Source organism: Rhipicephalus microplus, chromosome X (assembly GCF_043290135.1).
Source record: "Rhipicephalus microplus isolate Deutch F79 chromosome X, USDA_Rmic, whole genome shotgun sequence".
NCBI classification, from domain to species: domain Eukaryota; kingdom Metazoa; phylum Arthropoda; class Arachnida; order Ixodida; family Ixodidae; genus Rhipicephalus; species Rhipicephalus microplus.
Genome location: NC_134710.1, coordinates 15093711 through 15121382, shown reverse-complemented (window position 1 = coordinate 15121382; position 27672 = coordinate 15093711). Strand labels below are relative to the sequence as shown.

The 27672-nt window shown below is 43.9% G+C and overlaps 1 protein-coding gene across 4 annotated transcripts in view; it reads left to right on the top strand.

Annotated features, from left to right (window-relative positions):
- LOC119175675 (neuropeptide F receptor) overlaps nt 1–27672 on the top strand; it is a 529963-nt gene that overhangs the window by 286229 nt on the left and 216062 nt on the right. For 2 of the 4 annotated variants that reach the window (XM_037426604.2, XM_075881860.1), the window contains exon 1: nt 7105–7397. The exons of the other annotated variants lie outside the window; for them this stretch is intronic. The gene's annotated coding sequence lies outside the window, so the exon portion shown is untranslated. Of the gene's footprint in view, nt 1–7104; nt 7398–27672 lie in introns of those variants that run through there. 4 annotated transcript variants of the gene reach the window in all.

Genomic DNA, 27672 nt, shown 5'->3' with positions numbered 1-27672 from the left:
GGCGTGACAAATGGAGCTATAGGCAGCGTGTCCAAAATGAAATTATTTATTTGGCTGAACTTGGGGCCGTTAAACGTAAAGTCAGGCTACAGTAAAATACATTGTATTATGAGTTGAACGTCACTCGTCTTGAACCTTTCGTATTCCCAATCATCAACAGTCTATCACGCGCAGAATGAAGGCCTCTACTTGTTGATATGTGGTGTTTAACTTCCCAAAACCACCTAATGATTATGAAAGACGTCGTAGTGGAGGGCTCCGGAAATTTCGACCACCTAGAATTCCTTAACCTGCTCCTTAATCTGAGCACACAGGCTGACAATATTTCCGCTTCCATTGGAAATGCAGCCGCCGCAGCCGGGATTCGATCCCGCGACCTGCGGGTCAGCAGCCGAGTACGTTAGCCACTAGACCACCGTGGCGGGGCAAGCCTCTGCTTGTTATCCTCCTTGTCCTTCCGCTTGCTTATTCTAAAAAAATTCTATACTTACAAACTTTATACTGTGTTTCACCACCACTACGGAGTTTTCTGCTACCCTGGGCGCGACTTTCTTTCCCGTTGCGACCATTCTAGCCCTCTTGTGAAATATTGCTTTTTTTCCATACTCTCACGCGGTCGCGACGTGGACAAACGCAGGAGTCATTATGTCCAAGATGAAACCGTTTATCTGGCCGATCTTGTGGCTGCTAAACGTAAAGTCAGATTACGGCAGTGCACACTGGCCATGATAGCTGCGTATGGGGCATCGGCCATCGATAATGCAATCAGTGGTGAGGCTTCTCGGCACTTACACATGCGGCATATACCCTGGCGGCCGTGTTTGTTTGAGAATCAACTCCGCCGTTAGAGTTTGCGTGTTCAAGCCTACCAGATTATCTTGTATTAATCTTGAATGCTCTCACACATTTGCTCACGATTTACATTAGCCATTATCAACAAGTTTCAAAAGGCTCTCAACATAAAAAAACGTAGAAATAAAGGGGCGTGTGTGGCATTGCCTCCTCCCCCCATCCCTTGTAGAGACCGTCTCTGTGCTATAACAGAACATGCAAGTAAACGAATCAAGCAAAAAAGTACAACAAGAATTGATACAATCATGAAAGTGCAATATTATAGTGAAAAAACAGTCCTCAGGCTCATGAACTCGCAGAAAACTGCTTGAGGTGCACGACATGAGGGACATCAAATCGCGCAAGGGGCCGTCGAGAGTTCTTAACATGGTCCGGGATAACTTTGTAGCCCAGCGACCCGAGACGTTGAAGAACCTTGTATGGCCCAAAATACCAGCGAAGAGGTTTTCCACTTTCTCCACGTCGGCGTATTGGTGCCCACACCCAAACACAGCTGCCGGGCTGCTGTTATTCGATGAAGTGTCGTCGAAGATTGTTGCGGCGGCTGTAACGGTGGTCTAGTGGATATGGCACTCGGCTGCCGACCCGCTGGTTGAGGGACCGAATCCCGGCTGCGTTTTCGATGGAGGCGAAAATACTGTGGGCTTGTGTCTAAGATTCGGTTCATGTTAAGGAACCCCAGGTAATCAAAATTTTCGGAGCCCTCCACTACGGCATCTCTCATAATGATATGGTGGTTTTGGGACGTTAAACCCCTCGTATCATTCAATTAAACGGTAACAAGCCATATTATAAACGCGCTTGATGATCAGAGTTTGGCAATCATTTCTTTCGCCCTTTGGGGAGGAGGAGTTGACGAAAAGAAAAGGCGCGCTCGGCACTTGTAGGGCAATGAAGAGGAGATATTGAATATGTAGAGAAGACAGGATAGAAATAGCGTCCGTGAACGCGGCGGCGGTTTCTGCCTATTTCAGTGGCCCCAAGGAAACGAATAACCGCCTTGAAGAACTTGGTGTGGTGTCTTGAAGGGAAGAGGAGGTCCCTCTGTGTAGCCGCGGCTTTCACCGTTTCCTTCACTCTCCTCCGCTGGTCTCATCTCCCAAAGCCGCTTTTGCTGGGTAACCCCTGTGGCCGTGCCGGGCCGAGCTCTTGCATGAACGCCTTCAAAGGATCGTTAAAATGATGGATTCGCACGGTGACACGCTGTGCCAGAGCACCCCCGAACGAGATGACGAGCGGCCGTCATCATAACACGACGGACAAGGAGGGCTGGCTAGCAGACTAATCGGAATCGTAGGTTGTTGCTCGACCAATCGCAGCATGGCCTGCGCTATGCGTCACAGATTCAACTTCGCGGTGTCACATGGAGGCCGTAAAGGACCGGAAAAGTGGATGGCTGTTTTCTGGGCAATTTTGGTGGGCCCCCGGCTCGCCGTGCTGCCACGTGCGGCATCGTTGATCGAGACTGCACAAGGTGTGCATAATTACTTGCAATGTATGCAAAAAATATAAGAGGTTCTTTAGGGGTGCTTCATTGTTACCTGTAACTTTTTTTTACACACAAGCGTCGTTATACATTAACTTCATTCTTCTCATGTTTGCTTCATCAGCTTTGATTAGTATTAAAGCGCAATGGTTTTCCAGTTAGATATAATTTACTTGTCATGATTTCGTTTAACTTTGGCCCGAGTCCGACATTATTATGTCATCTGTAAGCAGTAAATTTACATTTTTCTCTTGCGTTTTGAGACATCTTCGTTTTATCAAATTTAAAACTTGTCGATGGTTTCTCTATACACCGTCAATCAATCGATCATGGCTAAGAAGGGTAGAACGAAGTTGAAATAGGATGCCCTTGTGCATCTTCTATTTTTGCTTTTTTCCGAAAACCACTCCTCGCTTGCTGTCAGTCGCCAACGAATAAACAGTAATCAGTACACTATTTCCACCGCAAAGGATATGCTGAGAAGTGAAAGGATATTGTGCTATGTTGATCGGGACAAAGAGGAGTGTGCGAACCCTTCATCTGTGGCTCGCTATAATAAAGAGTATAGAGGAACGCGTCCCCTTACAGGCCGTCAAGCTTCGTCGTGCTTCACGGGTATTTTGAGATTTGAGTTAACGTGAGCCATCGCCAATGCTTTTGCTGCCATGTCGAATCTGCGGCCAGCTGGTTAAATCCCGCGGTTGGCTATAGCGCCGCCAAAGCCATGAAACGGAAACTGGATCAGCTTTCACGTAGCACAAAAGTCTATCTAGGAACAGTTCGTGGGCGCCGGCTGCGTGGCGTGGTTTTCCGGCTACTTGGGTGGCGAAACGAGCCAGTTTCTAGAGAGCTTCGCCACTTTCCCTCTCTTCGAGGCCAAGTGTGAACGCACCCTTCGTGTTGCCGCCTCGCCACTTCGGCCGCCCCGCCTTCGGTGTGAACAAGCCTTCAGTATGGCCATGTTATGATCAGGAACCGGCGTCAAGATTGTGACCCCCTCTTCCTTCAAGGCGATTTCACTAGAGACCGGCCTCTTGTGTAATAACCTTGAAGAGAGAGAGGGTTGCAGTTTTGTCGACGGTTCCATGTCACCGATGACAGGTTGTCTTGCTCGCCACTAGATTACGCGAGAAGAGGATGTGGTTGCTCTCGCTCCTGCTACATCGCGCTGCAGGCAGCCGCAGGAGCGTGCAGGCCATGCGTTCGCGTTTTCCTTTTCATAAAGATTGACAGCGTACAATCAAGCGAAAGGAATTATTGCAAATCTGCGAGACATGTTGTTGGTACCTGAATGTGGTACTGACACATGTTGTTGGTACCCTTGCCAATGCGCAAAACGCTGCCTCTGGCAACGGAAAAGAGGCAAAGTTTAAGTAAGAATATTTGAAGGCGCTGGTACTTTTGTGGCTGTGAGCGCAGTCAAGTGTTAATTTTCATATTTCGCGTGCTTTTTTTATCCACGGAAAAAAAAATGAGCACGCAGTTAGTACGTTGTTTAAAGTATCACAGACAGATGTCGTTTTACCATGCGTACATCTGCCTTATTGACGTTTTGATAACTAGGTGAGTACTTTTGAGCTAAAATATGATTATTATTACTTATTTATTTGGCAATAACGAAATAGTTAGTAGTCGATACTACAGTACACTGGGAACAATATGCACAATACCTTTGCTTTACGTAAAGCCGTTTTCCCGCCGCGGGGGTGCAATGGCTAAGGTAGTCGGCTGCTGACCCGCAGGTCGCGAGATCAAGTACCGGCTGCGGCGGCTGCTTTTTCGGTGGAGGCGAAAATGCTGTAGGCCCGTGTGCTCAGATTCGGGTGCACGTTAAAGCATCCCAGGTGGTGGAATTTTTCGGAGCCCTCTACTATGGGGTCTCATAATCATATGATGCTTTCGGAACGTTAAACACTACATATCTATCAATGAATCAGGGAAGACGACAGGTGGCCCACTAGCCGGAACGGTAACGAAACCACATTTTTGTTTGTGTGCCCTTCTTCTCTTCATATATATATATATATATATATATATATATAAATGTATATATATATATATATATATAGATGAAATAGATGATCAGAGTTTCTGCACGCTACCGTAATAAAAGTTATAAACTACAAGAATAGTGCAGTATAGGAAACAAAACAATAAAATATTTATTTAATCCTAACAGTGTCGGCTGGTGGACCAGCCTTCTTCGGAGGATCTAAGTGAAATGGTACAAGTTCCCGTAGCAGAGGGTCACCCTAACAGTTTGAAGACCCTCCAAAACGATCAAAAAAAAAAAAACGGGCGAACGAGGTAGCAACAGACAACAAGAAGCAGAAGAAGGAGAGGAACTAGAAAGGAGCGATGGAGAGCCGCCGGAAACGAGCGGGTAATTCTGGCATTGTTACTTGTACCATTTCACTTAGATCCCCCGAAGAAGGCCGGTCCACCAGCCGAAACTGCCAGGACCAAATAAATATTCCATTCTTCCGCCTCCCACACCGCACTATTCTCGAAGTCTATAACTTTTATTACGGTAGCCGGAAGAAACTCTGATCATCTATTTCATCTATATATATATATATATATAAAGAACACAAGCGAGTACACGTACGAAAGAGCAATACTTTTATGCCAACGTTTCAGCCGTGGCACGGCCTTCGTCATTCCCTGACGAAGGCCGTGCCACGGCTGAAACGTTGGCATAAAAGTATTGCTCTTTCGTACGTGTACTCGCTTGTGTTCTTTATACGTACCAGACCCCTTGAACTTCCTGCTGAATATATATATATATATATATATATATATATATATATATATATATATATAGTGAAATCCTGATCCTGATGAAGGCCAAACTCTAGGCCGAAACGTCGAAATAAACCACGTTGTGACCGCTCACGGAGGATCTACTGGACTATATATATATATATATATATATATATATATATATATATATATATATATATATATATATATATATATATATATATATATATATATATATATATATATATATATATATATTTGGAAGTCTTCCTGGATTCGGGTCGAGCTATAAGTCACCAGAAGAAGCGAACGAGCAAACGAAAAACGATGCTTCACTGCCAACGCCACGGCCGGGGACCGGCCTTCGTCATATATATATATATATATGTATATATATATATGTGTGTGTGTGTGTGTGTGTGTGTGTGTGTGTGTGTGTGTGTGTGTGTGTGTGTGTGTGTGTGTGTGTGTGTGTGTGTGTGTGTGTGTGTGTGTGTGTGTGTGTGTGTGTGTGTGTGTGTGTGTGTATTGCAGAGAATTGTAAGAAATAAGTTTTGGACACGTCGAAAACAGTCTGGTTTGTTAACGTTTCGACCGTGGAACCGGCCTTGGTCTGAATAAGAAATGTAGAAATGTGATAGTTTTAGTATTCTGAAGAAGGCTGGTTTTGTGTTGCCTAGATGGCGCCTAGGTCTTTAGACATCCACGTAAAACTGTGTCGCGTATAATAAATATTCTATTAGCACAGGTTCGAGCGATTACTGCTGAACATGTCTACCTTAATCTCAAGGTGCTACTCTCCTAGGATTATGGTAGGATATTCATAATATTTTGATATTTCCTTTCTTTTGCCTTGGCGAAAAATCGCAGTATGCTTTATGTTTAATGTTGTTTTTTGTAAAAAGCACAAAATTTTCTTCAGTAATATATTTTTTCTGTTTTTCCTTTTCCAACAATAACATAGCAAAATACTTCGAGAGGCAACTAAGCGAATGCTTTGCCACAAAATTGTGGCAAATTTGAGAAAAAGAGAGGGTGTTGACTCGTATTGTGGCATAATTTTCGCAATTCAGTATTTGAAGTAAAAATATGGCTAATGTAGCGATGCATAGTACCCTTAGTAAAAATACATGAAGTTTCAAAAGAGCAGTTTTGGATTTGAGAAAAAAGTTATCTGAAAAACCACAAGGTAGCAGAAAGCCTGCCTTTGCCTCACCTTCATGGCATAGCACGTCAGTGCAGGGTGTCAGCGGGGCTTTTCGCAACGAATAATGCGTGTCACGCATGCTTGTCACTTGTTTTAGTGGTACTGCCAAATAAAACGTCAGGCGTGGTTGTGGTGCTAAATTTATATACCGGTATCTTCTCCCTTGGTTCACTAAAGGGCAGGTTATATTCAACCGCTTCAAATCCCATGGCGCAGAACAAAAGTTCAATTGATGACCTGCAATACAGTAATTGCGCGTTAGATTTAGCTACTTATAATTAATACGCATGTTCTTAGTAATAAATAAGCTTGTTACTTCGCTCTGTCGTAAGCGCACGCCCTTTTCACAAACGGAAACTCTGCAGCGAGTGCAGTGACCATTGTGAGCTTGGTAACTACCCCATAATCTTTTCGGGCGACAACCAAAGGTGTATGATTCTCCCCACCACAAGATAAGGGCGTGCACGCTTGTGCGTCTACCACAAAGTCTATTCAAGTAGGTCGCAAATTCCTGTGGAAAATTTCTTCAGAAGCCGTGTCCAGCGATACTGCAAGGTGAGTTTAGGGGAGTTGCGATTCAAGCGCGACTATGTGTAGAGTGAACTAACACTGGTAGTGAAAAACCCAGTTTCATTCAAAGTCGAAACAATAGCTATGCTTTACAGATGGCATTTCTTTCCCCCAACACTGCTATGTAGCTGTAAATAGCAAATAGTTTATGACAGTTTTTATTACTACGAAAATTTGTTTCTTTAGCGCCCTCTGGCCATTCTATTATTACTCAGTGCAGCCCTTGCACTCCATGGGAAGGCACGCTCGTAAAATTCGTCTGCGATGACCCACCCCCTCACGTGTTTTAGTGTTCTGCACTTGCTAGCATTCTCTGCTATGCGCAAAATTACAACGTGCGTTTTATCGTTGGTGAGCGTCTTGAGTGAAGTGTCCATCGGACAGCGGAACGATGCGGAATACATTTAGCGCCGAGTGCTTTCGTCGGTTACGGCGGAAACGATGTGCTGTGCAAGCATGCTGTAGCAACAAGCGTATGCCTGGCGACCCATGTCTTCTCGAGAAGAAACAAGGGCAATGGTCTGTAATTTAGTACTTGCTGTACTTGCATCCACCAGTGTTCTTGCAGCCAATTTTCTTTTTTCGAGCATGCAGTGCCCACTATTATTCGCGTTATTGGTGAGCAAAGTGCCATAATATCTCTCATGCTACAATTGGTATGTCCGCATTGGCATACGTAGCGGTAGTTTATCGGAGGATAATGCAAAAAAAAAAATTGCAACGCAAGAAGTGTCTGAAGATTTTCTTGTGCTTATTTCCATTTTCTTGCAGTGTAAAAAAATCGAGTTCTTGTGAAAATTGCACACGGCTGAAAGGTCATAATTTTGGCGTGCCTAGGCGTCATTTTTTTCTGTTAAAGCTGAAGAACACAAGCTTTGTGCATGCAAAAGAACTTGCGCATATGGGATGAAAATAAGCAACGCGGCAGATGCGACAGGTAAACGCTGTTTGTTGCTTTATTCCATCTGCTTTATGCAAAATAAAAGTTGGGACAATAAGTTACCTAGTAAAACTGAGGCAAACTTAACGGTAGTACACTAAATTATCATTATCTAGTCATCAGTCGGTGTTACGTTTGCCTGCGTTGACTTGAAGCACACTCGTGAAGGACTCGCCGGTGATTGCCTTAGCGCGACTTCGCAGCGATCAGAGTCTATGAAAATCAACCTGAGTTCGAATTTTGTGCTAGTGCACACAAAATGACGTCCATTTTTCACTCGCTATTGCGTCATATCCGTTTAATTTTTTGTTCTGCCGAAAGTGTTCCCTCCTCAGAGTAATGGTGCTAAATAAGCCCCATGAGCAGCTGACAAGCCGTCATTTTGTCAACTCAATGTATACTTCAGGTATGTCGTTAAATCTTAAGACAATGTGTATTAAATATCAGAAGCGAAGCAAAACACCCCTAACTGCATTGCAGGTCACCTACTGCATTTTAAATGGGCCTCTTGGGACTAAGAAGCGGTTGAATTAAACCTATTGTTTGATTATTCAAAGGAAGGTAGCGTTCTATAAAGCTTGAACTATAGCTGTTTCACACGTTTTATATAGTATTATTACTAAAGCAAGTGACAAGCAGTTGTATGACATGCAATATTTGCTGACGAAAAACATTGTTGGAAGCGCGCGCTGACGTGGGCTTCATATGCAGTGAACGTATGGCAAAGGCAGGCTTTTCTTAACTTTGTAGTTGTGCGGATGATTTTTTTTTTCGCCCTTAAAACGAAGACTTCGCTTTTGAAACTCCCTGCATGTATTACCAACAACCCGTATATTGAACAGAATATAGGTCATATTTTGCTTGGATAGCTATAATTATAAATCCAAATAATACCTTTCTGAATTTGTCACAATATTCTGGCAAACATTTTGCCTCATTTGATCACGAACTACTTTGATAATTTATTATAGGAACATATGAAAGAAAAAATGTGACTTTACTAATATACAAAAGTGGATCTTTTTAAAAAATGCTAAGCATGCTGCATATTCCAATTTTTTGCAAAGGTGAAGAATGAAGAAAGTGAAAAATAAGATGAGTAATGTATCATAGTCCTGAAAGAGAAGTGCCTTCAGATAAAGAAAAAAGTTTTTTGCGTAGTAGTTGCTCTTTTATAAGTTATTTAGCGCGATACAATTTCGCTTGGATACCCAAAATTGTAAGCACCGTCTAGGCAACACAAAAATGTTTTGCGAAATATTACTCCCCAGTAACTCCTTGTCACATTCACATATACCTGCACAATTTTCAGAGCACTATTTGAGATGGCTGCAAATTGACCAAATAATTTTTATACATAATGACCTATATATATATATATATATATATATATATATATATATATATATATATATATATATATATATATATGTGTGTGTGTGTGTGTGTGTGTGTGTGTGTGTGTGTGTGTGTGTGTGTGTGTGTGTGTGTGTGTGTGTGTGTGTGTGTGTGTGTGTGTGTGTGTGTGTGTGTGTGCTATTCATGTAGGATAGCATGTTGCTTAACCTGGTTGATTTTCTTGTGCTGGTCTTGCTGGGGTCGGAAATATTTGTCTTTCTGTGTATCTAACGAATTAAGCTGTTCTGACGCATGCATGTGCACAGAAGGGCCAGAGCCTGGTTGACTATCTTCCGAGTTCCTCACCTCTATATCAACCGTAGTAAGCATGCGAGATGCGAGGTGAGCGTTGTGAGCAACTTAAGAGCCAAGCGATGGAAACGCAGGAGGTGGTCCAAGTGCGCGAGACAGACAAAAAACAGGGTGGCTCCCTAACGTTAGTGATACGGTGAAGTGATGATGTAAAGGTTGGTTTTCGATCAAGCAGTTGCAAAATACGGTGCAGTATTTTGAAGGGTGCACTCTTCCTGCAAGTGAGTGAAGTGAGTGAAGGGTGCACTCTTCCTGCAAACAGATCTGGCTGCCTTTCAGTGAGAGCGTGCTTTGACTGGTCTTGTTTTAAAAGCCGATTCATTCTTGGTGTCCCAATGCGTGAGCAGTGCTTTTGATTGTGGTGACCGAGTGCGATAGTTTCCGCATTGTTAGAAATAATAAAGTATTCACCATAGTCGCAAAAACGGACGATCATCCTTTCTTTGTTATTTTGCCATGACTCATCGTTCTCGAATATGTGGGTAAGGTGAAATTTGAAGGCGTCACGCGGGATGTAGTCGCTGAAGTTCGTAACCCTCTCCCGTAAGCATCTCGTGTGTGTGTGTGTGTGTGTGTGTGTGTGTGTGTGTGTGTGTGTGTGTGTGTGTGTGTGTGTGTGTGTGTGTGTGTGTGTGTGTGTGTGTGTTAGTACATTACCAAGTAAACGTAAAACGTGTTATATTGATGTCAACTGCAAATCATCAGCATCAAGTGATTTAGTTTTATTTGATTGCTTGAAGACTTCGCATACTTCACTTTTGTTTGTTGGGTCGCCAAAGATACTTTCCCTCGTGTCACTACATCTGGCGCCAAAATCCTCTTTATTATAGTACAACGCAACTGCATTTATGACTTAGCTATTAAAATGATTCGTTAGTGCTGCGCCACTTCAGTCTTTACCCCCAAAGGTTATATACACAGACAAAGCGTTTTTATTATCATGACAGAGTATGGTATTAATTAGTTTCTAAGTAGCACTTGAACGTTGCCGATTGGTATATTGGAAAATACGCTTTTTTGGCTCGTTGAAGTTCAGCGTTTAATATATTTTGAAGCTTTTTCAGATTCTGCCCTGCCGCAGTGGCCTAGTGGCTAAGGTACTCGGCTGCTGACCCGCAGGTTGCGGGATCGAATTCTGGCTGCGGCGGCTGCATTTTTGATGGAGGCGGAAATGCTGTAGGCCTGTGAGCTCAGATTTGGGTACACGTAAAGAACCCCAGGTGGTCGAAATTTTCGGAGCCCTCCAATACGGCGTCTTTCATATTCATATCCTGGTTTTGGGACGCTAAACCCCACAAATCAATCATCAGCTTTTTAGATTCTTTCAAAGTTTCAGCAGAGCACGTACTAAAAGAAGTGTGATAGCAGATGTTTTTACGTGTTATCACTGTAAAATGTTCCCAAGTGACCCAGGGTTTTCTTGTCTTTCTTGAAGATTTTAACATTTTGAAAGGAAAATGTTTTGCGTAAATACGTTGTAAATTTTGTATGAACGCATCTTACGCGTTCTCCTCATTTGCTCGTCAAATAGAGATGACCACACTGATAGGATTAATCGAGTGTAAATTCTCCAAGACATCGAGAATAAATATGACGTATGGTATACAGTACTTGCCGCGTCCCTCTATCCAGAGGTTCGCAAAAATAGGTCATAAACACGAGGCAGTGGTCGCTGATATCAGATGTTATTGTGCCGGCGCTCCTCCCAATTTCTGCATCGTGACTTACTAACGATTTCACCAATAAACTCTGTTTTAACTGCAAGAATTCTCCTTAAAGGTCGTGAGCTCCTATTTAATTTGCTTAAACATATCAATAATAAGTGCTGTACCAGTACATACCTAAACAAGCTTCTCTAAATTTTTTTCCAACCACTTGAGCACTATGATTTGGACTTCGAGTGAATTCTGCGCTATATGTGTCTTATGCGGAACGTCTTTCCATTTATGTTATTTGCAGCACCCTGCGGTCTCCGGGGTGGTACTGGAACCATTTTTATTACGTTATTCATCAATGTTGCAGTTCGGCTTGAATATTTTGTGAGAAGATTGAATAAGAGAAGCCATGCGAGATGAATTGCTTTGGCGCGGTGAGCTTGTAGGACAATTCAATATTCCACATATGTTCTGCTTGGGCCTGTCGAAAGGAATTTGCCTTGAGCGAAACGAGATCCATTCAATTGGCTTGGAAAACTTGGAAACCTGTAGAGTGAACATATTGAGACAGGCGCTTTGCCCATTTTCGTTCGTTCTGCTTACTTTCTAAAATACACCTTTTATTTTGTTGTCTGAGTCAAAATTTATAGCCTAACTGCATGCGAAAAAATTGCTTTTTCCTCCTTGTTTTTGCTTTGACAGACCGTATAATAAATTTAATATTGCCACGGGGCTTTCATTTCAATGTCATAATGTCACGTGGATGAAAGGAGCAGACTTTATGTTGATATGAAACTGTTTTTTCGGCCAAACTTGTGGTCAGAAAACCGAAGGTCAAGTTATAGCTACACACGGGCCTTAATAGCGGCAAACAGAGCGTCACCGGTCGATCAACTGACAAGCAGTGAAGTACGTTGGCATTTATACAGGTGTCATATAATATTCCAGTCTTATCACTGGGCGTCACGCAAGCTCTCGAATAATTTCGAGTGTTTGCGAACCTTTTGGAACAGTAAGGCGAAGTTGGCGCTGATCATTCTTGACAGGCTTTGTGGGCGAAAACTGAATAAAACTAAAGTGAAGGTAACAAACAACCATGGCATTGCCTCCTTCTAAAAAAGCATCGTCGCGATGCCTAAAACAAGATACGGGGAAAATATGCATACAACAAAAAATAACAATAAAGTATAATAAACAAGTACAAACAAGCACAATGATTGATTGATACGTGGGGTTTAACGTCCCGAAAATACCATATGATTGTCAGGAATGCCGAAGTGGAGGGCCCCAGAAATTTAGACCACCTGGGGTGTTTTAACGCGCTACCAAATCTGAGCACACAGGCCTACAACATTATTACCTACATAAAAAAATGCAGCCGCCGTCACCGGGATTCAACCCCGCGACCTGCAGGCCAGCAGCCGAGTACCTTAGCCCCTATAGACCACCGCGGCGAGGCATCGTAACAGTTGAGAAACGGCAAACAATACGGTCATACAATGAATAATGCGCATGAAGCGGCTTGAGGCGCACAACGTGGACGATTTCAGGTCATGCACGGCACCGTTGAGGGTTTGTTATGCTATCGAACTACCTTTTACGCTCCGAAGTACCGCCACAGAAGTTTTAAAGACGATAGTCTTTCTTGGGCTACTTCGACGAAAAAATTTCGGTTTTTGTCTGTTCCTCTGTCTGTTTGTCCGCCGCAACGATACTTCAAATGGCACCGAACGATACCTTAAACGGCCAACCCATTCTGCAGCGCCCACCAATATTGCTCAAGTTTCAGAGTTTATACCTGTGCGATTACCAATTAAAAAGCAATTATTGCGCATATCTGAGGCACCATAACAGTGCGTCAATATTCTGTATGTGTGTTTTTATACTAGGCATACGTAAGTAATTCAAAGTAACATAGCATTTATCACGCTGCGCTGACAATGCAACGCTATGCTCAAAGTGGCAATTGTTTCCAACGCTTTGCTAAGACGACATGGTGGTGGCACCTGCCTGTCGCTTCGAGTTTTACACCTTATCGCCCCGAGACAGGTGCGCACGCCTTCGTTTTCGAAGACTACTGCCAGATAGCACTCGTATATACGTGCCTCAATGTGCTCGTTCGCCTTCGCTGCACAGACCCAGACACTCTAACGCAGCACCTACAGAATACAATTCACCTATTTTCTTGTGTAGGACATCAAATAAACGTTTTGATCACTCTCTCCAGACGCAAGACTATCGTCGTTCGACGACATTTGCAGTGAAACGTGCAGATACGGGGCTGTCAGGCTGGTATTCCACGAAGATTTGTTCATGAAGAACACCAACTCAGACACCAAACCAACTTAATACAACAAACGACCATCTGGGGTTCTTTAAGTTGCACTGACTTTACACAATACTCGGGCTTCTTCAATTCTGTCTTCGTTAAATTGCGGCCGCCGTGGCCGAGACAGGATTCATGACATTTGGGTCTGAAACCGAGCACTGCAGCCACCGATACCTTGAGGTGGATAATACAACAAAAGCAACGCACAATATTAGTCACGCTCATGAGGATGGCTTCGTGGGCTTGTTTGAAATGAAATATCAAATGCTACAGCACACATTAGGGCAGGGATGACAGAAGTGTACACAAGACAACGCTGAACTGCAACTCATACTTTATTCCTTGATGGTGGAATCTCATCTGGACCCAACTACCCAATGAAAGCAACAAGAGGCCAAGCAAAACAAAGGACGAAGTAGGCAATAAACCATCATTCATGATAATTTTGTTGCACACTGCCTACGTCATGTCGACGTTCACAAATTATATCTTCAAACTAGAGGGTTACTGAAGAAGTGCTCATGCATTTTTCCTTGTTGCGATCAATGTATTAGGATTAAATTTCTTCAGGTGTCATCATATCCTTTGCTTTTCTGACTACTGACCACTGCACTAAATGTGGGTCACAAGCACAACTCCTGCATTACATTGACCAGTGGCCGGAGATGTCTGTTTTCCTAAATAAATATTTGTGCTCTCTGAGCATGTCGTTCATACGCATACCCGATTGTTCACTACACCTTCTACTGCAGCTCAAGGGCAGCGCCTTCTTCACAATTAACAAACTGCCCCGCCACGATGGTCTGGTGGCTAAGGTATTCGGCTGCTGACCCGCTGGTCGCGCGATTGAATCCTGGCTGTGGTGGCTGCATTTTCGGTCGAGGAGGAAACGCTGTAGGCCCTTGTGCTGAGATTTTGGTGCACGTTAAAGAACCCCAGTTGGTCAAAAGTCCCAGACCCCTCCGCTACGGCATCTCTCATATGGTGGTTTTCGGACGGAAAATCCCACACATCAATCAAATCAACAATTAAGAAACCGCTTTCAGTGAATATTTTTGCGCATTTGTTTTTTCTTTGACATCAGCATTAACAAGCGAACAAAGTTTTCGCAGTTACTTCGGGGTGGAAAGATTACGTCTACACTATCGCGCATTCCTATATTTTTCATATTGTGCTGACCTTATGTACGTTTCACACTTGAACAAACGTTTCCTTCTATTTCTTTATCAGCTGGCTCCACTGGTCAGCACGCTTCATCACTCTGAGCAGGCCACGTGCCACCGAGTGCAGCATATGGAGTGGGTAACCCGCCGAGACCAGGCGGGAAATTAAAGCAAGGAAACTACTGTCCGTTAATGCAAACAGGACTTCCGCAAAGAATTTCACGAAGAAGACGCGCAAATGCTCCTTTGAAAAAGCTTGGTGTAACTTGAGTAGTACAAGAGCAACGGTTTGTTGGACTCTGGCTCATACTACCAGAAAATATGCTCTACTGTAAAATTTATCTTGCGGTCAGAAACTTAAGAGATTGATTCCTTGGTATTTCGTGCACCAAGTGCAGTAGCCTAATCCAGTCGCAAAATACGGCCAATACTTGTGAAGGAGACGTTCAAAAAGTGCTCAGAATCAGTTTTAAAATAACGAGGTAATCATCGACATACCTGAAAAGATGTTTTACATTCAGAGATATCACACTTTCTGTAGTCCACAAAAAGGTTCCTTCTCTTTGCGACGGCATGCAGCTCGACCCACTCGCCTTGAAGTTTTCTTTTCTGCCAAAAGCTATACCTTAGAGTACCGTGTCGTGCCATCATTTCCAAGTATAGCGCATGGCAAGAGTCACTTTCCAAGTTCTTGCAGCGAAAGCTGAAGATTCCGACTGTTGACCCTTTCCTAGTTAAGCATTCTAACCAGGCCATTTAATGTTTAAGAATTAGCAAGGAAGGGAATTCGGCTTTTTATAGATATACGGACCCTTTTTACTCCATACTGCAAAAGTAGCTAATTATTTGTGTTCAAAACATTCCCCAGCCGACATGTGTGATGCCGGATTGGGGACAGACACTTGGGGAGTGTCTGTCGAGTCTATGTTACAGCTGTACAAGGCATTATTTATTGTATTCCCGCGGCACAGTCTACCTGTAATATCTAACACGCACAAAACGAACCTGCGCACACTCTAAAACACTCAAGCCCGGGCTCTTAGGATATGCTTTGGTTTACCGCTCTGTGCATCGACGGCGGAAACCATTGCCTCCGCGCAGGATTACCCGATTATGACGCACATCATCATTGATATGCGTACGTACTCCAGACAACATACTGGGAACCTTTCCCACTACTTGGCGAGCCTCGCAACTGAGAGACCTTGCAAAATATTTAGTGCTGTTATTTGTGCGTATCATGCATCGTTTATGATTTGTGGGGTTTAACGTCCCAACACCACAATATGATTAAGACAGACGCCGTAGTGGAGGGCTCCGGAAATTCCTACCACCTGGAGTTCTTTAACGTGCACTCAAACCTGAGCACATGGACCCACAGCATTTTCGCCTCCATTGAGAATGCAGCCGCTGCAGCTGGGATTCGATCCCGCGACCTGCGGGTGAGCAGCCGAGTACCTTAGCCACTAGGCCAACACGGCGTGGCATTGTGCATTGTTTACGTCAGGTTTTACGCCTGTGGAGAAATTGGTGTATCATCCGTGATGTCTGACCCTTCCACAAGTACGTCTTACAATTCCAGGAATACAGAACAAATCAAATTTGCCTTCGTCAGCCCTAGAAAAATTGAACCTGCACCTCTTGCATGAAATGTACAATAACCACGTGTACATATACAACGAAGGGTCAACCATAGCGTCTACTTCTGGCGGCGTGGTGGTGATACCAGCTAGAGGAATCACCCTGCGAATCAAGCTGTCACGCATCACTACGTCTTCGGTGGCACAACTTGCGGCTTCGCGTGGTGCCCTAGAGTACATCATATTCGAAAGACCGAGTAAATGGGCTGTATTTTCCGACTCAAAACCGGCTTTACAGAGCATGCAGTCAGTTCTTCGGCGAGGTTGCCATGAACCCTTAACGTCTCGGCTGCTGACCCGCACGTCGTGGGATCAAATCCCGGCTGCGGTGGCTGCATTTCCGATGGAGGCGGAAATGTTGTAGGCCCGTGTGCTCAGATTAGGTTCACGTTAAAGAACCCCAGGTGGCCGAAATTTCCGGAGCCCTCCACTACGCGTCTCTCATAATCATATGGTGGTTTTCGAACGTTAAACCCCACATATTAATCAATCAATCATGAACCCTTAACGCACGAGGTTGCCAAGCTTCTTCACAACGTCCCAGGTAAAGGCCACCGGGTCAAATTTCAGTGGCTACCTGGTCATTGTGGGATCAGTGGCAACGATTCCGCAGACAACGCGGCTCACGCATCCCACCAGGAAGAGCACACCCTTCCGATTCCTTAGTCAAGGACATATGCGGCAAGGCAACTTCGTCACCTGGCACGTAGTCTGTCTGCTGGTGTGGAGCACCCTAAGCATACGACATTCGAAACTCTACCGAATGAATTCTCGACTGGAACTGTTGAATATTTTATTCAAGAAAGAGGACATCAAAGTGTTGCCATGAAAGAGAGCTCGTGTTTGGTGTGCGCCGAAAGAACGCTTGCCGGACACTGGACGCGTTTTTAATTTCTCTGAGCCCTTAAACCTTTGTTTTCGCTCACTCCCCTGGCGAAGGCACCTTTATTCAGCATTTTATGATACCGAGAAACCTGGGACTCTGCCATCCAAGGCGACCCGATGCAAGAACTTCGCCCGCAACAAGGATTGAGCGCATCAACGGCAGACGGAGGGCTCAGCGAGCTCTCCACACGCATTTGCAAAACTAAGCACGGCAACTGATCGACTCAAACCAGTTAGGCTGATCAGATCTTCGTGTGGTGCACGACCAGCTGAAGGCATGTAACAAAGGCCAGCGAGCACTCAACTTAAAACTCGAAGCACACCTCACTGATGACCAAGTAGCAGAAGATTATGTCTCAATAGCAGAATATGAAGACAACGCTGCTGCTACTCTGACATTTCTGGGTGACCACACGAAGGAGCTGAAGGCATCAACGTCCAGAATCCCCAACAGTGCAGCAACCAACATCACGAACGAAGGTATCGTCACCGCAGCCGTGTCTTTCGCAATCACATGACACACGGGTTCGTCGGCTCTCGTCTACCTAAACTTCAGCTGCTTCACTTCAACGGAAACTCAGTGCAATGAAAGCATTTCTGGGATGTGTTCAGGCACGCGGTTCACGAAAACCGCAGCCTATCGAACATCGAACGGTCCACTATTTGAAGAGCCTAGTGACTGCACAGGCATTGAAGGCCATTGACGGCATTTAAGCCACGGAGCAGTCGTGCTAAGACGCCATCACCCTTCTAAAAGACCACATCGGAAACAAGAAGATTATCGAGCTGCAATACTTGGTAAGTCTGCGAACGCTAAAGCCAGTAAAGTCCCCCAGCTATGTGGCTTACTTGCGAAACCAACGGGACACCGTGCAAATCAGTATCACAAGACTTAAGGCACTCGGATGCCCAGAGCTCTCCTATGCCGCCATGCTCATCGAGGTCCTAACCAAAGCGCCCCCCCCCCGGCGATACCTTAGTACAATACTTCAAACATAAATGACAGACGAGCGTCAAGGCGGCTGCAACGCCGAAAACGCAACTTCGGGATCTGTTTGAGTACGGGCACACGGAGGTGGAAGCTTATGAAAGAAGTGCATTTGTGGACACCGGCGGTCGTCGTGTTCGAGATCATCGACAAGGCACGTTTCACAACGCTTAACCTGCAGTATCGGCCCTGACGAGCCACGCTAAAAATTAGAAAGGTATCTGCTTTTTAACCTTCCTTCAGCGCACGTGACAGAGGCATGTCCTTCCGACATTATTATAGACAAGAAAAAGAGCTGTACAGCCAAGGCCAGCAGATCATTCAAGTGTTCTAGCAAGGAGCATCACTCTAACACATTTCTCCACTATCTTAGGTGTTCAAAGCGTAATTGAAGACACGCAACGGTTTTTTGCTATCTTGATTACGAACATAAGCAGCGCTCAAATGAATCAAGGACCCCTAGCTTGTATTTCAAATCAAACAAGTCGTCATCACAAAATACTGAGAACATAGTGCTGCCACAGATGTTCAAAGCGTGGCTGATAAACCAGTGTGAATCCAGCCTTATTAGAGGTGTCTCTGACAATGGAAGCCAACGGACATTCATTTTAGAAGATATCTCCGAGGAGCTAAGACTACCTAATATGCACACCATCTAAGTTGACGCCAAGGCATTTGGAGGAGCAAGCGGGCCACCTAAAGGACAACTGAACATTGTCATTGTCAAAGTGACGGTGATGAACCAATGTGATCATTTCAGATATGAAATAGAAGCCATAGAAGCCCCGTTCATCTGGGAACAGCTGATTGAAATGACAATGACAAATATGCTTTTGCAACAGATATTAGATGAAACGAACTTTATTGCTGAGAGTGCAATTCCTGAATTAAAATGAGAGAAACTGGCATGAGAGAAAATGAGAGAAACCGTCTTGTCCTGTTGCATAAGATCGCTCATGGGGAAACATTTATTGATGCACTCGTTACCTTCTTTAACCCTTTTTCTCGAATCACAAGGAGAAGTCACCACCTTAACATAGCTCCTTTGAAGTCATCCATTGATTGCTTCAAGTTTTCATTTTTTTTTCTCACACTATTGATACTTAAAACGGTCTCCCGGGCTCCCTGCGCGAGCTGTCTAACGATGAATTTGTTGAACAGTTGCCAAACTTTTTTCATTGATCAGCTGTGTATACTTTCCTGATGTTCTGCCCATTCAGTGTGTATACTTCAGTGTGTATACTCAATGTGTATACTTTATTTGTGTTATATTTAATGCGACTAAATGTGATTTAGTGTGACTTAACGTATTGTATTTTATTTTGTGTTGTACTCACTCCTGCAATATCTTGCTGTGCAAGATGCAGTATTTGTAAATAAATAATAAATAAAATAAATAAATAAGCTTGCTTATAGGAGTGGACCAGCTGTGCAAATTTATGCTCAATGAAGTTAGTCCACATGGGCAGAATCGAACCCTAACTGCGTTTAACACGACGCTTGGATAAAAATTTCAAGGACCTATACAGTGCGAAGAACAGCATTTCAAGCGTGCTGCTACCGCTACCATCTGTGTGCTTTGCACGAGCTGCGTTGGCACAGACATATCTCGCTCTCTACACAATTCATGCACCTCATCAGCATTGGTGTGTTTGATCTGCGTACCAATGATGACTACGAAAACAAGGCAGTTCAGAAATTCAACGGGGAAGGTCATTATAACAATCAGCGATGTGAAGTGAGGCTTCTTTCTAAAGCACTGAGCTCAACCCAAGCAAAGAACGAAGCAGCAGCCGAGAAAAATATACACAGATGAGCACGACACATTGTCGCAAAGCGAGAGCACAAGAAACGACGCGACATGGCGATCAGGCAGCACCACTCCGATGGAGGTCCTGGAAGCCATTGTTTAGAAGACGAGGACGCATTTATCAACAAGCCTACTGTCGGGTTAGTAACAATCATTAAGAAATCTCACCTCATGCACGCCAAAAAAACAGTGCTACTGCCGAACCAAGAACTCAGCTCATCGTTATGCCTGCTCACCGAGAAGTACCTCATGGTGGTGTTTGTGCAACGTTAACCGAAGTCTTTGCCCCGCTGTGGTGGTATAGTGGCTAAGGTACTCGGCGTCTGACCCGCAGGTCGCAGGATCGAATCACGGATGCGGCGGCTGCATTTCCGATGGAGGCGGAAGTGTTGTATGCCCGTGTGGTCAGATTTGGGTGCACGTTAAAGAACCCCAGGTGGTCGAAATTTTCGGAGCCCTCCACTACGGCGTCTCTCATAATCATATGGTGGTTTTGGGACGTTTAACTCCGCATCAAAAAATAACCGAAGTCTTGTTTTGTGTTGTGAGACCCGTGCATGTGGTTTAAACTGAAATTAGAAAGTGTTGCGCACGTGCTCGTTTTCGGCCAAACGTGACAAGTTCACTGGGAGCAACTCGTCAGTGCTATCTTGCGTAGCATGTCATCAGTAATTATGAAAGCGGATTTTGTCGGGAAAGGTATTGTGGTGCTAATTATGTGTGAATAGTGCTTTTAGTACGTGCACCTTAGTGCTTCTTGAATATACGCTTGTCAGCCGTTCTCGTAAAGTGGTACGTCCTTTTCACAATGGTATTCCATCCTCAGGCCACGGAGTGTGTTGAATTTTTTATTCAAGAAAGAGGACATCGAAGCGTGGGCGCTAGAGGAGAGCTCGTGCCCGGGGTGTACCGAACGAACGTTTGCCGGTGATGGACGCGTTTGTTATCTCTCTGGTCCATTGAACCTTTGCTTTCGCTCCCATTCTACCGGCGAAGACACCTTTCTTCTACAAGAACTTCAACCTCCATTCGGACTTCGTCAACGTGAAGCTTCGCTTCTTTGTTGACTTTGCTTGGGGGTTGCCTTCACAAAAGCATATACAACCCTAATTGCATTCACCGACAGTGCACAAATGCGACGTCTGCAGAACCGAAGAAAAGATTGACTATCTGCTATGCTGTTGTCCTTGATTTGCATCTGAGAGACAAAAGTTTTGTGACGCGTTGCGACAATTGGATGATTGGCCACTCTCTGTGCAGATGCTGCTGGAGCACCGTTCTCGTCCTTCGTCGGCTGCAAAGGCAGTCAAAGCCCTCTTGCACTTTTTGAAGAGTACAGGCGTGTGTGAACGCCTTTAAGTTTTGTGCAGCGCCACCACTGCATACGGGTCAGCCTATTGCTGACTTTTTTATATTTTTATACTCTTTCCCTTCTCTCTAATTTTCATACTCCCCCATCCCAATCCTTCATCGTAGGGTAGCAAACTGGGCATGTGCCTGGTTCAACTGCCTGTTTTCTCCCTTGTTATTCTTGTATATTTGGGGCTTTTAAATTTTTATCTCGCGTCTACTTTCAGAACATAGCAGAGTAGCACCTCCATTCAGAAAAGCTCGATATGCACCGGGTTATATGTCGCGCCTCTTCTGAGTTATGTTAATCTAGCTTTTTACGATTGTAATATGAGTGAGCGTTTAAAAATGTTGAAGGTGAAACATGTTTTAACACAAAAATGTTTAAGCCGTGGTCCAGCAAGACTTCGGTGAGGTATTTCCGTCACAGAAATGACGTGGACGAAATTCGCTCGATGAAAAGAAAAAAAAGTTCTGTAAACGGGAGTTGAACACATGACTTTTAGGTGCGCGACAACAAATGCCGATTACGCTATCCACTGCGCCGCAGCCACGTACTAAGAAGGCTTTCAAAATACGCCTTTTATATCCTCTACCAGGCTCTCACAGCGTTCTTGGTAAAGTGCAAACTCGCATCATAATCGTGGAATTCGCAATTGTTTTCTTCAACGTGTCGTTTCTAGGCGTCCATACCATTCGGCGCGTTTCTAATAGAAAAGCGATTTTGTTATTATCGTAACACAAACACAGTCGGTGACCTTACCTCAATCGTCGGCGTCGTTCATGATATTCATTCATACAAAAAAACAGCTCTGCGACACCCGCCGGCTTATTCTGGCTTTAATTCTGCGTTCCTACGATGGCCCCGCGAATAATGACGACCGGACAAAGGGGACACACGATGCGCGTTCTGTTTCCTTCTGGTCGGGCACGGGTGTTCAACAACTCAAACATGCCACGAAAAGGTTACCTTAGCCATGCTTTAACCCAAGCTCGGCATCCAATCAGTCACTCTCGTCTGGCTACCACATCACTTTGTCTGCTTTTGCTCTCACCATTAACTACTACACCTACCACAAGAATCTATGACCACAAGGGTTTGTTGAATCGCTAATAATAGATGTTACTCGTCGGGATGTAGATGTATGACTAAGCGTCAACGTGGATGCATCTAAGGGTTGCTGTGGCTGTCAAACACCGAAAGACATTGCGCAAGTTCTCATAGAAAAATGTACCGTAATGTACAAACTACCTCCACTTGAACGCACTAGACTATCGTACTTTACCTGCTCCTATGACGGAGGGTTCAACCATATTTGTTATAAGTACAATGACGAATACCTCGTTCGTTTGCAAACTGATGCCGAGAACTTCCAAACATCTGCTTCACGTGTCCTGGCTCTATTTAATGACTGCATCAAGGCACTGCAGTTAACGCATAAAAAATCAGGCGATGCATCTCTTAGGTTTATTAGTCAAGGTAAATTTCACAGTATGACAAATTTGCTGGTTTTGTGAGCCAGAGTCCAGCAAACAGTTGCTTCTGTTTGGTGGTGAACAAGCTTGATGTGTCTCCAGTCACACCAAGCTTGTTCAAAAGGGCATTTCCGCGTCTTCTTTGCGAAATTCTTTACGGAAGTGTTGTTTGCATTTAACGTGCCGTAGTTGCATTGCTTTAATTTCCCGTCTGGTCTCGGCGGGTTACCCGCTCCATATGCTGGACTCTGTGGCACGTGGCCTGCTCACAGTGACGAAGCGTGGTGACCAGCAAGGCCAGCTGATAAAGAAAAAGAAAGAGAATTTCTTCTAGTTCTATATATGAATAAAGTAGGGCACAATATGAAGAGATCATCATGCGCGCTGGTGTACACGTAATTCTTTGTACCCCTAACAAACTGTCAGAACTTTGTTCGCTTGTTGACACTTATTTAAAAAAAAAGATGGGTGCACAAAACAATTGGCCGCATATCCACAAAGTGAATGATGGAGAGTGGGGCGAAGCATTCGTCCGTCCATTCGTTCTTGCTTCCGTCCGTCCATGCGTCCGTTTGTGTGACCATTCATGTGTCCATCCGCCCGTCCGTGCGTGCGTCTGTTCGTGTCCGTCCCCGCGTTCGTCCATGCATCTGCCCCGGCGTCCATTCATGCGATCTGTCTGTGTGTCCGTTCGTCCATCTATTCAACACTCCAAGTACCACCATCTCGCATCTTTTTATCTTATATTCCCTATATAGAAGCACCGCCATCTAGCGGACATTCCAAGGACTAAACGAAAGGTGGCACACGCACACTTTCTTACGGCTTGCGCTTCGGGTCTACTTCCCAGCTTTAACCACCTCGAGTTCATGGTATATACTAGTTCACTGTATTCATGACACTGCGGCCAAACGCTCGCTACACCTTACTAAAACCAAGGAGGTTACGCCCAGCGAGTATAACGTAGCAACCTTTTCCTGTTGGAGAGTGCTCAGTGTACATGCCAATGGCTGCTAATGGGAAATGAGAGACAGGAGAATTCGGCTTTTACTTTCTTACGGCTTGCGCTTCGTATCTACTTCCCACCTTTAACCACCTCGAGTTCATGGTATATATTAGTTCATTGTATTCATGGCACTGCGGCTCAACGCTCGCTAAACCTTTCCAAAACTAAGGAGGTTACACCCAGCGAGTATAACGTAGCAACCCTTTCTTGTCAGATAGTGCCCAATGTACATGTCAATGGCTGCTAATGGGGAATGAGAGACAGGAGCACTTGGCTTTTAGTTAACGCGCACGCCGCGAATTTTTTATTGTTCAACAAAGCACAGGAGAAATCTCCCACAGGCACCGCCTTGCAGGTCAAAATGTAAGACTGGTTACACACTACGACTACGACTACGAGGGACGAACGGGTGCCGCTTTAAGGAGCTTCGCCCCTAAAATGAAATAGCGCGGTTTGTTGATTGCTAAAAGGTGAAGTTTACTCGCTGCCCCTGAGCTGTGGGAAACAGTATATTTGACAATCCGGTAGGTGTCCGAGTGGCAGGCTCAGGGAGCACAAGAAGTTACTTTGAAAGAAAGTCATATACGGCCTTTTGTCAATGCATGGCAAGGGTTGTGCCTGTGCAACACATTTTTGGGCAGTGGTCAGTAGTCACAAAAGCAAAAGATAAGCAGACAAGTGAAGGGATAAAACCATAATACATTGATCGATACAAACAAAAGTGCCAAATTCTCTTTCTGTGACCCTTTGCAGTAAGGCGATAAAAATTTTGAACGTCGACAAAACGTAGGCATTGTGAAACAAAATTATCGTGAGTGTTAGTTTTTTCTAACTTGATACTTTGTTATGCTTGGCTTCACATTGCTGGAACCAAAACTTGGCAACGTTTAAAGCTCGAACCTTATTTTGTGAGGCAAGTCTAGCTGTGCTATTCGAGAAGCTAGAGGGTGTTAAATTGGATGTAATGGGGCTCAGTGAAGTTAGAAGAGATAAGGCCTATACAGTGCTAGAAAATTGGCTCGTCCTGTGCTATCGTGGCTTGGCTGACAGAAGAGCACTGAGAGTGGGGTTTTTTTATCCACAGAAACATAGCTGGCGCCATAGAGGAACACTATAGCAATAATAAAAGGGTGGTAGGTATCATAATTAAACTCAATAAGAGATACAAGATGAAAGTTGTACAGACTTACGCGCCTACATCCAGCCATGATGACGCGTCAGTTGAAAACTTCTATGAAGACGTGGAATCAGCAATGAGTAAGCTAAAAATACAGTATACTATGCTGATAAGAGACTTCAATGCCAAGGTAGGGAAGAAGCAGACTGAAGACCAAGCAATAGGAAATTATGGCATCGGTACTGAAAATGCCAGAGAACAGCTATTAGTAGAATTCGCAGAATGCAGTAGTTTACAGATCTTGAATATCATCTACCAAAAACGAGGGAATCGTAAGTGGGCATAGAGAAGCTCTAATGGCGAAAGTAAGAACAAAATAGTCTTTATACTGAGTGCACACCCAGGCATAGTGTTGGATGTGGAAGTGCTTGGTAAGCTACGATGCAGTGATCATAGAATGATGCAGTCTTTATTTCGCCTAGACTAGAAGTATGAACGAAAGAAACTGACACGTAGAAAGCTAGTCAATGAGCAAACACTGAGAGGGAACGTACAGGAATTCAGAGTCTCGCCTCAGAACAGGTACTTAGCTCTTATCGAGGACCCCAGCCTTATTATGGATACAATGCATGATAATCTGACAAGTATCATTACGGAGTGTGCATAGAAGTTGGAGGTACGGTAGCTAGACAGGACACTGACAAGCTGTCTCAGGAGACAAAAAACCACATCAAGAAGCGTCAAAGCATGAAAGCCTCAGGTACAAAACACAAAGAAGAGTTCGCAGGGCTTTTGAAGTTGATTAATAAGCGTAAGTTATACGATGTAAGAAGGTATAACATGGAGAGAAGTGAACACGCTCTGAATAACGGAGGAAGCGTCAAAGCAGTAAAGAAAAAACTTGGGTAGGCAAAAATCAGATGTATGCACTAAGGGACAAGGAAGGCGAAATAACTACCAATATAGATAGGACAGTTAAAATGGGAGAAGAGTTTTACAGAGATCTGTAAAGTATCTGGGACAACCACGACCTTACTATAGTAACCAGCAGTAACCCAGATGGCGTCCCAACAGTAATGACAGAAAAAGACCGAAAAGCCTTGCATAGCATGCAAAGAGGCAGAGCTGCTGATGAGGATGAAGAAACATCAGATCTGCCTAAATGTGGAGACAGATTGTGTTAGAAAAACTAGCCACCCTGTTTACGAGCTGACTCCTGACCGCAAGAGTCCTGAAACGTAGTTTATGCTTGAAACGTAGTTCGAGCATGAAACGTAGTTCATGCTTAAACAATTTTAACAAGGAGCACTAAATAATTGCACAACGTATCAGAATAAGAAATCAAAACACGAAATCATATTAGAAAAACATCTCGTACAGCTCACTAATATACATAAAATAACAGGTTCGAATAAATACCACATACGCCACCAAAGAAATAGTACTTGAAGATGTTCAGGCAATGGGTAACCAACAACGGGACAATAAAGGGTGACCAAATGCTAAAACAATACAACTTATCCAAAAATATTCTGACAAAGCTTTTTTAAAGATTCGTGGATCGGAACATTCGACTATGTTTTGAGGTAACCGATTCCAATCATCAATGCTCCGAGTTCAAAAAATGCTTGAATTAATCTGTTCTGTGGTCGATTGGTGCAATATGTTTGGAATGTTTTGTTCTGGATTAGGTAGTTTTCTATATTACGATGCGTTCACCTATGTTAACCCTGAAATCTCTGTTCAGTATGTGAAAAAAAAAGAATATCAGTCGATTAAGTTGCATTTTTCGTTTCACCGGCACTATTCCGGTTTTTCTCTAAGCTTGATGATGCACTGAGTTCTTCAATACAAGTTTGAAATGAACCGTACGGCTTTATTTTGTATACGCTCCAATTTTAGTGTATTTGTTTTAGATTTAAGGTTTCCATATATGGCTTGCGTAAGTAAGTACTGAAAGAACTCATTTTGTGTGCCATTGCTTCAGCCTCTGGAGTACCATTGTGCAGTTTTTGTTGTATCGACCAAAGTTTGCGCATGGCTCTATTACAAACATCATCAACATGTATTGACCACTTCATGTCGTGTGCTAGGTATTTAGTATATTTTGCTTTAGTTAGCAGCGCGTCTTTATTACTGTAAGGAAAAGATAGCGAATCTTTTTCACGTGTCATGCGCATGAAAAGGGTTTTGAATGCATTCAGTGCCATGTGCCATTCATCGCACCAAACACTAATTTTTGTATGTGGTTATTAGGTACCAGTTGGTCGTTAGAGGAGCAAATTTTTGCATACATGATTGTATCATCTGCATAATGTTTTATAGTTACCTACTGTTAAAAACCTTCACCCATATCACGAATGTAGATAGAAAAAAGTAAAGGGCATATAACGGACTCTTGCGGCACACCTGATCGGACGGGTTTATTGGCACTGCGAACACTATTGATTTCAACGAATTCTTCTCTTTGACATATACGCCTCTATTCAATTTAGTAGCTGACAGTCACCAAGTAAACAAGATAATTTCATAAGCAACTTTCTATGCGATGTTTTGTCAAATGCTTTTCGAAAATTGATAAATATGATGTTAATTTCACCCTTTTCATCATACACTGACCAATTTTTTGTGTAACCTCAGTAAGAATCGTAATGGTAGAGTAGGCTTGCCGAACCTCGGGCTGATTACTACTTAATATGCCATTTTCTCCCACAAACTTCAACAG